Genomic DNA, 15,760 nt, shown 5'->3' on the forward strand with positions numbered 1-15,760 from the left:
CCAGCTCTCCAGGACTCTGGTGCTGGAGGTCAGAGTGCCAGCGTTGACGCGTCAACTGAGATAAGGAGGTGGAGAGGGCAGTGGTGCCAGCCGGCCCCAGAAGCCTTCCCTTTCCCAGTGTCCCACTGACTGTGCTCTGCTCTGCTGCTGTCCATCTGTCCAGCTGCAAGGCCCCCATGGTGGGCACAGGGATGGCGGTGCCTCGTACTGCCACCGTGGTGTGCCCATGGAGGATTTTTGAGCTGCTGCCAGTTCTAATTATCTTCATGTTCTGTGAATTTAAAGTAAGTAGTGCCATGCTCATGGTTCATTTGCCCATGAATAAAAATGCTCTATGGAGGTTCTAAATGAAATAAGGATTTTGGTCATTTTCATCATGTTGGCTGTTTGGGGAGAAAATACACAAAATTAATCCACAGTTGAAGTCTATTGCCTATAGAAGTACACATGCAAAATAAGGGAAGGGAGTGATTGTTTTTCCTTGGGTTGCTGGCAAAGTCTTTAGACTGAGCAAATAAGTTTCAGTAGATGAGGTGTGAAAACAGCATACACAGGAGCTCACAGCATAAGTGAGCCAAGGGCCTGATGTGACATGATGCTCACTGTAGACCAGTGGGTCTCAAGGATTGCTGTGGGGTGTGAGATCCAGCACAGGCTCATCAGTGGTGAGACCCATAGAAAAATGTATAGATATTCCTGATAGTATGAGAATCAAATGTCAGGGGAAAAAAACACAGGAAGGAGAATTGATAGGGATAAGGATAGAGAAGTTGGTCCTAAATGGGGCAAGAAGAAATAAGAGCTAAAATGAGTGTGACTTTCTTGATTAGCTGCAGAGAGGGGTGGGATGTGTGAAGAATCTGGAATAGTCCCAAGTTCCTGGCTCTGTCAGCTAAGTTACTGAGATGGGCCTTATGGGAAGAGAAGCATATTGTAGATGAGAGATGATTTCAGATCACACACATCTCCCTCAGAATCCACAATCAGGGCCTAGGGAGATGACTCAGTGCGGAAAGGAAAGTGCTTGCCATGATCTGGAGTAGGAGCCCTTAAGGCAATGTAAATGCTGGGTGGAGGTATGAATAGAGGAATCCCAGGTTCACTGGTCATCAGTTTATCAGAGAATGTGTGAGCTCTAGATTCAGTGAGAGACTCTGCCTTAGAAAAATTGAGGTAGAGAAGGAAGACATTACAACAGCAGCCTCTGGCTTTTCACATAAAATACACAGGCACCTAGCAGTTACCAACACTTATTTTTGATAAGGTTGGGGGTGAGGAACACGGAGGGATTTTGCAGACTTGGCTGGATTTTCTGTGGTTCAGTGGGCTGTGTGGATGTGTGTTGCATTTTGTAAGGGAACAATTCTCTCCCCTTCAGGATGGTGTTAGCTATGAGTCTTCTATTGGTGCTGTTTGTCAGATTGAGAAAAGTAGTCCTAGTTTGCAGTCTCCTGATGATTAGACGGTCGATTTTCTTACATGTTTTATTACTATCTGTTGAGATCTTCTTTTTCTTCATTTCTTTTACTGTGGATTATGACATTGATTTTTTTAACTGAGCATTACATTCCTTTCTGTGTATATATGGTGTGTGTGTGTGTGTGTGTGTGTGTGTGTGTGTGTGTGTGTAAATCCAAAGCCCCAAGAGTCGGTTTTTTCCTTCTACCACATTGGTGATGGGGGTCAAACACAGGTCCTGAGGATTGGTGGCAAAGTTTTTACCTGCTGAGCTATCTTCCTGGCCCAATAATATTTAAAATTTTTATTTAGATTTATTTATTATATATAGTGTGTTCTGTCTCCTTATATCCCTGCAGGCCAGAAGAGGGCACCTCATTGCAGATGGTTGTGAGCTACCATGTGGATGCTAGGACCTGAACTCAGAACCTCTTGACAACTAGCTAATGTTTTTAACCATTGTGAGATCTCTCCAGCCCCTGCCCCCACATATTTTTTTTTACAAAGTCTTTTATGACTATAAATTTTCCTGTTACACACTGAATTAGTTGTTTTGTGTAAGTTTTATGTTGCATTTTATTATTTATTTTTTTAAAAAAAACCTTTTATGTTCATGGTGTCTGCTCTGCATGTATGTCCATGCGTCACATGTTTGCTGTGCTTAAAGATGCCTTAACGGGTGACATATTTCCCTGGAAATGGAGTCATAGATAGTGGTGAGCCACCAAGTGGACCCTGGGAAACAAACATGGGTCATTTATCTATAAGAATGACAAATGCTCTTAACTGCTGAGCTCTCTCTCCAGCCCTTCCTGTTTTTTTTTGATAACTAATTTTAACCCGTTGTAATCAGAGAAGATGCTTCTTGACATGGGAATTTTTTAATTGAATTTTTACTATTTTAAACTATGTGTATGTGTGTGTATATGTGCTTGTAGCTTCAGCTGCCCAAGGAAGCGGCAAGAGGGCATCAGATCTCACAGAGCTGGAGTCATGGGCAGGCACTTAGGGACTTCTTGACATGGATTGCTGCAAGAGCAGCAAATGTTTTCAGCTGCTGAGCCATTTCTCTGGGCTTGGCCATGTGGTTTGATTATTTAAAGAAACAAAACAAAAAACAAAGAAAACATTGAGGTGTGTTTTAGCTTAATGCCTGGATTTTTTCTGAAGAATCTTCCATGTACATTTGAGAGTGAATGTATTTTCTGCTATTATTGCATAGTATTTTGCTAGTATGATAGTCTAATTTATTTGTTGTGTTTTTACCATGTTCTCTTTTCATGCTGACTCACTGAAAATGAGATCTAAAAATAACTAACTACTGTTGATGAACGGTTTGTTTTATCCTTACTTCAACAGATTTACTCCATTTTATTGTTCTCTTGCATAAAATCCTACATCTTAAAGACTGAGCTAGCCTTTTCCATCACATCTTTGTTTCTAGTAACAGTTTTAGTCTTAGTCTTTTTTATCTGCTATCAGAGGAGTCTACTTGTTTATGATCAGTTAGTATTGGGGCCTGGTGATAAAGACTAGAATAACCCACTGAGGGAAGATGGATTCAGGAAGAGGTAAAATATGCAATTAACTGCAGGCCTTACTCTGTGAGGTGTGGAAGAATATTTTAGAGGGTATGTGGAGGGCTTGGATATACATTCATAGTCTCTGGAGTGAGATAATGGAAATATTTGCCGTGCCTGAATATCTATTCTTGTGATCCTAGAAGCAAATCGTTATCATTGCCTTGCAACATGATATCACACTTGTTTGTATGTGGCTCAGGTGAGAAAGAGAGAGAGGACCAGGATAAAATATTTTCAACCCTTTTCTGAGCCCTTGTAAGGTCAGTCCTGTACCTTAAGGATCTAAAACACAAGGTTAAAGGAACTCTCCATGAAACCCAGAGCAGAGGCTGTGCACCTACACTTTGGATCCTTTCTGGAGTCACAGATGTAAAAAGGAAAATAAAGATACAGGGAATAAAAAAAGAGGATACTATTGCATGTATTTTTTTTTGTAGTTATAAGCGTAGACAGTGTAAAAGGTCCTTGTCATGTACTAGCATAAAACAGGTTTTATAGATAGTAATTATCTAAGGATTTGTTGTTCATTTTGTCAGACCCCAAGGAGAAGACAGCTGTGGAGTTTCTAGATGGTGTATGTTGATGCCTGGAAAGAGTCAAGCCCATCATTTCTAGGGTTGTTTTTGAAAGAGCCATTTTCTTTTTGGGCTCAAACTGCATTAATTTAACTCAAGAGACAGGAAGGAAGGGGTTAAATCCCAACTCTGAAGCTCTGTCATTAGTTTCTTATCACTCTCCCTTCCTCAGAGGACAAGCTGCAGTTCAGTGTTTTTCCTCTGCAGGAAATGTTTTTTCAAACCCAGTGCATATGGATAAATCATGAACTTGAACTCAGGGAAAAGAACCCAACCCAGATCATTGATACTTTTTTTTTTTTTTTTTTTTTTTTTACTGGATTTTAATCTAAAATCTTTGGTAGGGACGGTGTCCCTCACCCATCTCCTAAATAAATACATTGAGATTTATTCTTACTTACGAATGGCTGGCCTTAGCTCAGCTGTTTCTAGCCAGCTTTTCTAAATTAAATTATCCCATTTCTCTTTATGTGTTGCCTCTGAGCTCTTTTCCCTTTATTTATTCTATATGCCTTTCTTTCCTTCTTACTCTATGACTGGTGCCCTTGGTGTCCTCCTCCTCTTGTCCCTGGATATTCTCTAGGTCTCTCCTCCTATTTATTCTCTCTGCATGCCAGCCAGCCCTGACTATTTTTTCCTGCCTAGCTATTGGTCTGTTCAGCTATTCATTAGGCCAATCAGGTGTTTTAGACTGGCAAAGTAATGCAGCTTTACAGAGTTAAACAAATGCAACATAAAAGAATGAAACACATATAAAATATTCCACAATGTTCTTTTCTTGATACTATATCCTTATCCTTTAACTCTCCTGGAGTTATGCTCTGTGGAATCTCCCCATAACTTCTGTTTGAAAACTACTGTTTCACCACACTTAGCCCCTCAATAAGAACAATTGTAATTTACTAGAAAACATGTTTGGAGGCATTCTGCTTTGTATTTTATGGTAGCCCATTCAATATGAATAGAGTTGGCCACAGCCACCTGTGCCTGTCTTTGTACCAGTACTGTTGAAGAAGCATGCTTATAAGTTTATTTTCTTTGTCTTGAAGGTTGTGGCAGCAGTGCCTGAAGATATGACAACAAGCTTTGATCCTAGTGAGCCATCATTAGAATCGCTGATATGTGTGGTTGCCATTGGACTGGTTACCATTTTTTATTTCTTTGGAGAGGATACCGATCAGTAAGTAACCACTTATAGTAAGTGAATGGTCATTCTAAGTTTTTTGTTTTTGTTTTTAAGTTTATTTCCTTTTATGTGTATGCTGTTTTGCTTGTATGCATGTGTGTGTGGTATGTGTTCCTGGTCTACAGAAGTGATTAGTGGGCCATTGTTGGATGCCCTGGAGCTGGAATTACTGATGACTGTGAGCTATAATGTCGATGATGGCATTTGAATCTTGGTCCTCTACAAGACTAACAAATGTTCTGAGCCATTTCTCTCTAACCTTCATTTTGTGTTTAGATTGAACATCTAATTGGAGAAACTTGTTATTTCAGGGAAATGAGTTAGGTCTTAGTGTTCTGCATTATGCTAACAGGTGGTTTTTAAAAACTGAACAGAGATTAACAGAAATATTTTTATGTAAGTGTATTTTAAAGGATTTTATTGTAGGGATACTACACACTAGTACTAAAGCCCCAACTTTCTTTCTTTCCCTTTTCTTCTTTAAATTTGGGGTGTCTGTGTTTGTTTTTAACAATATTAAAAAGTTTGCAGGTGTATCTACTTCCCAACTAAGAGTAAAAATCGCTACTTTCATGGCTCTCCTGGATCCTATATTGCTTTTTCCTATGGATCCTATATTGCTTTTTCCTATGCTAACTGTTTTTAAGGAGGGAGTCATAACATAGCCTTTTCTTTCTGAGACTTCTTTTTAGATGTTGGCCTTTGTGCTTCTGACTGACTTCATTTCTAATATCTTCATGGTTTTTTCTTCCTTACCTTCTGCTTACATATATCCTACTGTTTTTTTTTTTTTTTTGTCATTTTTTTTTCTTCCAATTTTCTGTCTCTGTTTTCTAGGTGGCATGAGTGTTCTTGTTTGCATCCCTTGATCACTTTACCCTATCCCCACTGTTCTCAAGGGTGGATTTATCCCTTCCTTATCGAAAGCTGAAGTATGAAGAAGAAAAAGACTAATGAGTTTTTTTAGTCAGTCAAGGTCTAGAGTCCAATGATATTTCATATATTTTTATTTTGATTATTAACCGTAGGAGATTTAATAATGGTGGCTCCTTAAAATACTTTGTTTTAGAGCCAATATATGCATGGGAAACATGGAGTTAAGTGGAATTATACAGTTTTCTTTAGAATAAGACTGTTTCAGAGCCTTTAATATGGTAACACACATGATACCACACAATGGGAGATCTTACTATATAGCATTGTTTTCATTTGAAATAGAAGGCTTTTGGGTAATTTATTTACCATAAGGCCATAAGAAAGTTGGCATCTTAAAGCTGGAAGTAGAAGTCAGATAGATTTGCTTGAAGATATATTTGTTTTAATGTAATTTTGTTAAATTTTTTTTTCAGATTCAAAGCCGACTTTATTTGAGTAAGTAGTCTTTTTTGATTTTAGATCTTGTGATTGTATATAATTTAAAGTGTTTTCACACTTTAGTCATAATAATTTTTTCTTTGCTTGCTCAGTAAGAGAGAATAGACTGGCTGTGGAACTTGCAATGGAAATCAAAAAGAAATGTGATCTAATTGACAAAGTGTGCCTTGCTCAAGAGGAGGTAAGATGTGTTTGAAAATACCATCCATCACAGTGTGGAGCTTAATTGTTCTCCATGGGTTATTGCCTGCCATCAGAGCTTTGTTTCAGACCAGAGCTCTGTTGCTGCTCAACTTCATCACTTAGCCATTCTCTTTGCAGCCACCCTGGTGATGTGTAGTGTTTACCTTCCCTGACTAATTAGTCAGAGCACCTTGATTTGCTTATTGCTCATTTAGATATTGTAAAATTGCCTTTTAAGTCTTTTCCACGTTAAAAGATGACTTTATTTTTATTGTGTGTGTCTATTTGTGTAGGCGTGTACCAAGAATAGGACATAGAGGGAGTCACTTTCCTCTTTTTATTACGTGGGTCCCTAGGATTGAACTCAGGTTATCAGTCTTGGCAGCAAGCTCCTTAACTACTTACTGAGCCATCACACTTGCCCATTTCCATCCTTTTAAATGCACTCATAATCTTTCTCAGTTTATGCCATATAGATTAGGGCCTTTGCTTTTACTATTTTATGTCATATATAAGAAAGAGTTTTGTCAGATATATGGATTGTAAATCTCTTCTACTCTGTGGCTTACATTTCTGTTTTGTTCAGTGTCTTAGAAGGTAGAGGATTTGAATTACAATTTAATGTAGTGTAATGTTTCATGAGATTTTTTTTTGCTTATCATGGATGTAAAGGTACTTTTACTTGTTATCATGTAGAGACTTTATTTACTGTTTTCATTCGGGCATGCTAGGGCTACTGTGACAAAATACCTTTAGCAGCAGAAGTGAATTTCCTTACAGTTCTTGAAATGAGTCCATGAAGATAGAGCCAGGCTTTGCTTCCTCTGTGACCTGTCCCTTGACTTTAGATATTGCTGTCTGCTTGTTATGTCACTCTCTGTCCTAGTGCTCTCCACATAGGATACCAGTCATATTACGTTGCAGTCATCTTAAATCCCTCATTTTACCTAGCTGTATTTAAAGGCTTTGTCTCTAAATAACACAAATTCTGAGGTGCTGAGACAGGGTTTCTCTGTGCATCACTGGCTGTCCTGAAACTCACTCTGTAGACCAGGGTGGTCTGAAACTCACAGATTTTATCTTCCTTACTTGCCTTATTTATCACATGATATAAATGTCTGATAGCCAGTTACCACATATTGTTCTACTGACAGACTGGAGAAGCCATTAATCTGTTCAGGGGATAGTAGATGACTCACTTCTTTAGATCCACTTTAGTCACACTTGCTGTTAGGGTTTTCAGCCCCAGCAGATGTGGGGCAACTTTGGTAGTCACAAAGGAAACGTTCTGCCATATGTTGCCTAGGCTGGTGGTTGTGGCTTGTTTGTAGACTTGGCTTTCCTCAGCACAGTGTTTAGATTGCAAAACTAAGCTCATAAAATCCAAGGGTACTTTACATGGTGGATATAAATTCTGTTTCCTTCTTTGGTGTCTATTTAGATACAAGTTGAGTTAAAATTTGTATTTTTTTCCCTCATGTGTTCCCTTGTTTTATTCAGTATGAAGGCTTAGAGTCATCCTTAAAGGAGGCCAACTTTGACAAGGCATCAACAGAAGTACAGAGTTTGAAGGTAAAAAAAAAGTATGATGTAAAAGCTAGGGAAAAGATTCTTATTAGAAATATCTTGTCTCCTCAAAAACAATTATGTCAGAGAAATATGAAATTGTGTATCTGGATCTTACAATGTACAGAAAAAGTTAGTGGAAACAGAATAGTTGTAGGTGGCATAAAATATTTTAAAACATAACAGTTTTATCTCTTGTCATTAACTTGTTTTGAGGGATACAAAATCAGTTTATCAGAAGCTATAGATTTATAGAAAGAAAGAAATTCTGCATTCTGTACTCTGGTGAATGGATTGGAAAGACAATTCCTACTTTTGACATAGTTTGCTCCAGGAAAGAGACATAGAACTCTCACAAATTTAAGCATAGTAGCAGACAAGTAAGTTGTGACCATATTGTTTTTTCTTACCATGGTAGTAGATATTTACTAAAATTAGAATTGAGGTTTACATTGTAAAGAGTGGCATGGTGATAAATATTTAATCCCTTTCTGTGCATCAACCCTTGTCTACACACTCCATCACAGCCAGTTTTCAGTCCATAACCATGATTTCACAGAATGGAGAGTTTAGGAGAGATGGACAGTTAACTCTCCTGATTCAGAGGACACAATGACTTGTCTTAACAGACAGAGTATGATGTGATGAAGTGCCTCAATACTCTTTGCAAGTGGAACGGTTATTAAAACTGAGTTGTGAGCCTGTAGAGTAAATAGAAGTAGCCTGCTCCTACCAATGATAAAACAGAAAAAAAAACTTTGTCCCTTAGATTATGTGTTCAGTCCAGTATGTCAGTTCTGTCATCCTCTGTCCTGAGTAGCAAGTCTGTGTCTTATGATTTAGAATGCCCTTGTAGAATCTGCAGGGAGTTTAGACTCCAAATAAACTCATTAATTTTTCTTTATTTTTACATAAAAGTTTTTTTTGGAATGCAACTGTTTTAATTCCTTCAGGGGATATTCATTGTTTGCCGTGGTTAACTGGTGGGCACCTAAAATACTTACACTTTTTTTTTTTATAGAAGTTGCTGGCAACTGTTAAACCTGCTGTTATTTTAATATTTGAGAAATGAAAAAATGTATAAAGTGTTTATATATTTGAGTATACTCATCTGATTTTTACCCTACAATCATCTGATTTTTAACCTAACTAAAAATTCTTATGTTTGGCTTGTTAAAGTTAGCTTTCTATTTTAGGCAACTTATAAAAATCTAGAAAGAGATAAATCTAAACTTGAAGAAGAAATATTACTTATAGAGAAGAAACTAGAAGAAGAGAGAGCTAAGCATTATGAAGAAGAGAAATTGGTGAGTCTTATATATTCCAAGAGAATTATGAATCTTACCTATAAATTAAATATTGATTAAAATATTATATGTGAGCCAACCATAGTGGCACAAACTTATAATACCAGCACTTGGGAGGAAGAAACAACAGTTCCAAGCTATCCTGCCCTGAACAGGGAGGGGATATACTATCTTCAAAAATGTAAATAAACTCATGTATATAAAAAATGGAATGCAGGCTGGGCATTCTTGACAAATGCCTTTAATCTTAGCACTCTGGAGGCAGAGGCAGGCAGATCTCTGTGAGTTTGAGGCCAGCCTGCTCTACTGAATGAGTTCCAGGAAGGTTCCAAAGTGACACAGAAAAACCCTGTCTTGAAAAATCAAAAGGAAAAAAAAATGATGTAGAATAATATGAGAACAAAATTTTTCACATCTGATCTGATCTTTTCACCTCTTTTATTTATTTGTTGTTATGTTTTGTTTTTTCAAGACAGGATTTCTCCATGTAATAGCTCTGGCTGTTGTGAAACTCACTATGCAGACCAGGCTGGCCTGGAACTCACAAAGATCCACCTCCCTCTGCCTCCTGTTTTCTGGGATTAAAGGCATGTGCCAACACCTCCCATCAAACTTTTACTTTTTAGATGTTATGATGAGTGGCTTGTGCATATTCCTGTTTTCTTATTGTTTATATTCATTGACATAGTATTAGAATATAGTCCTGTATGTATAAGTGAGGCTGGCCTAAAACTCATGACCTTCCTGCCTGTGCCTCTTAAGAGCTGGGGTTACAAGTGTGCACCCCCACACTTGGCTCGCTTGTTATTTTAAATGGAAAATTTCAATATTTACGTTGGAAGTAACCATAAAGAATATAACTTGAATATTCATAGTGAAAAATATATAACAAATATATATATATATATATATATATATATCATTTATTTTACTTTAAATTCTGGATTAAGCAAAATCTTGATGTGTGTGAGATTATTTAACATACGAATTAGTGGGTTCACCTTAAACCTGAAAAGTTCTATGATGTATTGCTTTTTTAAGGACATCATGTGATTACATAATTTTTAAAATCCTTGTGAGCACTTGGAATGCAAGCTGACAAGGCCTCCTTATCTGGCCTCTCCCTTTTATTAACAGTAAATTAACAATGTACCTCACTAATGCATGTTGTCTTGGAGCAAAATGGACTTATTAAATACTTACTGACTGATACTGTCTTTTCAGATGAGTGACCTTTCAAAAAATGATCCAGTCTCTAGCAGATGAATCACAGTCTGTCAAATCACAGCTAGCTGAAGTAAGTTAAGTTGAAATAAATTAGTCTGTCACTTCTGAAGACCATTTATGTTTCATATTATTATTAGGTATATTTGTCAGAGTTTTTTTAGAGGAACAGAACTTATGAGATGTCATCTATCTATCTATCTATCTAAATAGATATCTATCTATATATCAGGTATTTATTAAAGCGATTTCCAGGCTGTGTTCCACTCAGACCAGCAATGTCAGTCTACCAACAGAGAGTCCAAGAATCCAGCACTTTCTCAGTCCATGAGGCTGGATATCTCACCTGATACTCAGTATACACTGGAATACCAAAGAAGTAGGCTGTAATGCCAGTGAGGGTGAGGACCAGCAAGCTTCCTCTTCCATGTCCTTTAGATAGGCTGCTGCCAGAAGGTATAGCCTGGAATATAGGTGGATCTTCCCACCTCAAAAGATCCAGATTAAATGTGGGTCTTGCCACTTGAAATTATTTAATTTAGAAACAGTACTCACAGCTTCCTTGGGTTTTAGTTAATTCCAGTTATCATTGATAACCAAACAGCCATCACATTAGGTAATAAAATATTGTTAGTATTTGAAATGTAGCCAATCTTAAATATGCATTTGTTTTAATGTGTTACTTTGATTGAAATTCATTTTCCTCTAGATATATTTAACCTAGGAATGTATCTGAGCACTCTTGAAGTTGTGTAACATGTATCAATAATAAATAGATTTGCTTCCTGCTGTATAAAGTTTAGGTCAGGAGACAAAGTGTAAGGAGTGTGGGGTCTTTCTCTAATATCTACTCCTACACTAGTGAGCATGGAAGAGAGAGGTCACCAGTGGACTGTCCTCCTGAGACCTCCAGAAAGCCTTCAATTCTAGTTAGAGTTTCTTTTCTAAAATCACAAAGTGGGCAGGCAAGCAAGCAAATTTTTCTGAAGTGTACATGGCAGTAGCAGGTTGCTAAGGGTGACAACCCATTCTTTCAGCGATTTCTCCAGGTTATTCCCTTCCTGGTAGCAAGTGAAGCCATGTTTGGCAAATAGGCAGTAAAGCAGTGTTTTAAGTAAGCCGCTAAATATACCAATAATTCTGTAACTAATAATTGTTCTTTTCTATTTCAGTAGTTAACAAAATGGTCTGCATTGTACATGGAAGGTTCAATAATTTGTTCAAAGTCATGTGGCAAATGACTTTGTCTATCAAAGTAGTGTTGATACTGCCTCTGCTGTAAATAGTGGAATGTTTTGGCTTTTGCTTACATTTTTTATGTTCTTCAGAAAAGACATAATCAGGCGGCTTTCTGCGAAATTGTTATAAACGGTGTATTTCTCTTACTTAGGCCAAAACCACACTAAGAATATTTGAAATAAATAAAGAACGACTTAAAGGAGTAATAACAGATACCTTGAATGAAAATTCTCAACGTCAGGAAAGTGTGCGTCAGGTTTGTAGACTACAGATATTTTTTTTAGATATGAATATAGCCTTTGATGTTGTGGGTACTCACAAATGAACCATGTGTGGAGTTGTGTAGTGAATGAGTAAGCTTATGAGAACAGGAAGTCTCCCCTGCAGACTCCCATAAAGGATTTAAAAGTGTGTTCTTCCATCTGTCTTCTCCCTGATAGAAGGCAGTCAGAATTTTTACTCTCACAGGAGACATCGGCTAACAGGATTCCTCACAATAAAGACTGCAGTAAGAGTTAACAGATTACCAATTGGGGTGCTAGAGGAGGGAGGAGTTCTTGGGTAATGTAAAGTGAAATCTTACCTTTTATCCTCACCCTCTTCTCTCCTAGACACTAACCCACAAGTGCTCTCGCTGCTGTTGTCATAAATCTGTTTGTCTTCCCAGGTCCCAGGCCCCTTCCCCTCTGTCTCTTTTCTTCCTTCCTTTCCCTCCCTTGCTGTCTCTCTTTTCCTTCCTTTCTATAGTGTGCATATTGAGATGGGGGTGTTTGTGGGGGTGTGGTGTGAGAGTTTGACTGTGCACAGGTGTGACATGGTGTTTGTCCTTACCTTTACTTTGTTACAGACATACTGTCCTTTTCCTCTTGTGGAAACGCCTTTACTATCTTCCCAAATTACTAGTGTGACATTTTCTTCTTACAGTATTATGGATCTCTGAATAGTAGTCTGTCTGACTTGACTATATATCCTGAGTTGCCCGATGTTTTATTTTACTACTTGGCTTCCTGTAATGGATATTTGTAATCTATCTCAATGGAAATGCCAATCACTCAACTACCTTGGCTAATTTGTTCATTTACAATTCTATTATTGTCATTATTGTTATTTTTTTTGGAGAGTGTCTTGTATTGAAATTCAGGGTGACCTGGAACTTACTGAGGTACTCAGTCTCCTAATTGCTGGGTTCAAAGTTATGTGTGTGCCTACTGCCAGATTTTTCCTGTTCTATTTTTTATTTTAATTATGTGCATGTGTGTAACTTGATTGTAGATATGTGCACACAAGTGCAGGTACCTTTGGAGGCCACAAGCATCAGATCCCCAACATGGTCTGTAAGGGGAACCAAATTCAGGTCTCGTGAAATAACCATAGATACTCTTGGACTCCTTCATTTTCTTCTGGGGGCCATTTTTCTTGGAATCTTAGATTCTCCTAGTCCAATAAGAATGTGTAATGAGTGGCAGTGGTGTCACATACCTATTTATCCCAGCACTGTGAACAGAAGCAGGTGGATTTCTGTGACTTTGAGCCCAGCCGGGTCTACAGAATGAGATCCTGGATAGCCAGAGAAACCATGTCTCCAAGAAGGAAAGAAGGGGGGGGGAGGAAGGAAGGAAGGAAGGAAGGAAGGAAGAAAGGAAGGAAAGAGAAAGAGCAAAGAAAGAAAAAGAAAAATGTGTTCTATAGATCTACTGGGCATTTTTGTCCTGATACTACAGTTCACTCAGCAGCCAAGGATTCTTGTTTCCTTATCTTAAATGTTCTGTTTCCTGTTTCAAAAGAGAACATTTGTGATTAATTAACTTGTTTATCTTTCAGATAATAAGGTACAGTAGGTAATTTTAAAAGGCAATTGCATAGCTGTAAAGGTCTTATTTTCCATTTTTAAAAAGATTTTATTTCAAAATTAATTATTATTTTTTTTAATTTTGTGCATGTTATATTTGTGTGCATTTGTGTTCATGATTAAGGTGCTCTGAAAGGCCAGGGAAGGATGTTGAATCTCCTGTACTTGGAGTTATAAGTGGCTGTGATGAGCCCGATATAGGTGCTGGGAACTGAACTCAGGACCTCTTGGAGAACAGTGCATGGTATTAACCACTGAGAAATTGCTCTAACTCCTTGTTCTCTTTCATGTTTCTGATATTTCGATACTTATTTGCACTTCTTGGTGTTTTGATTCTGCTTTTGTTGTTGTTAGTGTGACAGGGTTTCTCTGTGTAATAGTCTTGGCTGTTCTGGAACTCACTATAATCTCATGCAGGTCTCAAACCAGGAGATCTTTCTGCTGTGCTGCATTTTTTTTTTAAATAAAATTTTGATATTGCTGCATTGTCTTCCCTTTCCATGTTTGGTTTTGAAACTTGAATGATGTGTTGATTATGGGACCTTCTTTGCTTGCTGCCCTTTTTTTCTTTTCGAACATTATCTTTCTGTTGTCTCTGGCTCTCTGAGATTGTGTGATGATGTGTCACATAGGGTTTCATTAATATGTTGGATTCTTACATTCTGGAAACTCTTGAAACTGTGGGTTACTAGAACTATTTATTGTGACAATTTAAATTTTTTTTTTTTCCTTTTTATTTAAATTTGAAAAAATGTTGTTTTACATGTCAATCCCAGTTCCCTCATGTTCCCATTCACCCCTATAACCCCCACCAAAACCCACCCTATCCCCTTTCTGCTTCTCAGGGAGGGTAAGGCCTTCTGTGACCAAATAGCAATCCAAGAAAATTGGAGAGACTAACTTTAAAGCCCTTCCATGATAATGATATTGACGACTACCTGATTGTGGGTGTGTGTGTGTGTGTGTGTGTGTGTGTGTGTGTGTATTCATTTGTTCACGTGGATACATATGTGTAATTGTGTGTAGTGACTAGAGGCCTTAATAGTGTCAGGGATGGTCCAGTTTATTTTTTTAGAAAGAATCTCTCTAAGTAATTCTGTCTATCCTGGAGCTCCCTATGTAGATCAGGATGACTTTGATCTCACAGAATTCCCCCTGCATCTGCCTCCTGAGCACTGAGGTGAAAGGTGTGCATTGCTGTGCTGGACAACATGTCATCTCATTGAGCTGGTTGGCCTTAAATCCAATTAGAAAGTGGTTGCTTACTTTAATAACACTTATGCTACTGTGGTACCATAAGCCACATCTTGCTGCTGGGTTGTTATTTCAGCTTGTGTGCTTCACAGGTAGGTGACATTGATGAATATGTTTGGACTGCTGTATGCATAACACCTTACAGCACTATTGAAGCTTGCCAGTAGGGATGAAACATTCAGCTATATGTATGCATAAAAGAAAAAATGAGATGAGTGACAGAAAATGTGATGTGTATATGCATGTTTGAGAGAAGACAGGTACAGGGAGGTAATAGGAGAGATATCAGGAGCATGTGTATACATCTGTGTGTTGGTATGTGGGTATATGTTCAGGCATTTATAGGGACTAGAGGAGGACATTAGATCATTTAGAATTACAGGCACCTGTGAGCTACTCAGTGCAGGTGCAGGGAATTGAGTGTGGGTCCTCTGCAAGAGCAGTATGTGCTTTTAACTACTCTACTGTCTCTCCAGTTCCCTAATTCTTCCCTTTTGGTTTCCATTCCTCCCTCTACTACTACTGCTTTCAATCATGAGCCTCTCTGGATTGTGTCAAGTCATCTTATTTTAGGATTTTCTAACTGGCCTATGTTTCTTTTATTGTCTGTGGATTGTTTGGTCTCACATGTGTTCCTTCTGGTTGTCCATTTTCTTTTGGGGTTGATGCCTTCTCCTTTCACATCTTTGTTCTATCATCTCAGGCTTTAGAAAACATTGTGGTGAGGACTCCTGTGTTGATTGTCCTTACTATAATAAAAACTGAGTCATCCTCACTTCAAAGTCCTACCATGTATACCAGGCAAACGGAACCACAGGGGGGGGGGGGGGGGGCGGAAAAAAAAAAAAAAAAAAAAAAAAAAAAAAAAAAAAAAAAAAAAAAAAAAAAAATAGAAATGGAGGACAGACGTTAGTAGAACACCTGGGAGGCAGAGGCAGGTGTATCTCTGCTGTGAGTTCCAG

General features: G+C 38.0%; 1 non-coding gene and 1 pseudogene across 1 annotated transcript; both read left to right on the top strand.

Annotated features, from left to right (window-relative positions):
• Window positions 1-208: 208 nt before the first annotated feature.
• LOC127232528 (melanoma inhibitory activity protein 2-like) overlaps window positions 209-15,760 on the top strand; it is a 30,771-nt pseudogene continuing 15,219 nt past the window's right edge.
• On the top strand, window positions 3,289-3,410 carry LOC127232530 (small nucleolar RNA SNORA26). Its single transcript, XR_007835395.1, has one exon. It is a non-coding gene; the product is annotated as a small nucleolar RNA SNORA26 (small nucleolar RNA).

Source organism: Phodopus roborovskii, unplaced genomic scaffold (assembly GCF_943737965.1).
Source record: "Phodopus roborovskii unplaced genomic scaffold, PHOROB, whole genome shotgun sequence".
NCBI lineage: Eukaryota > Metazoa > Chordata > Mammalia > Rodentia > Cricetidae > Phodopus > Phodopus roborovskii.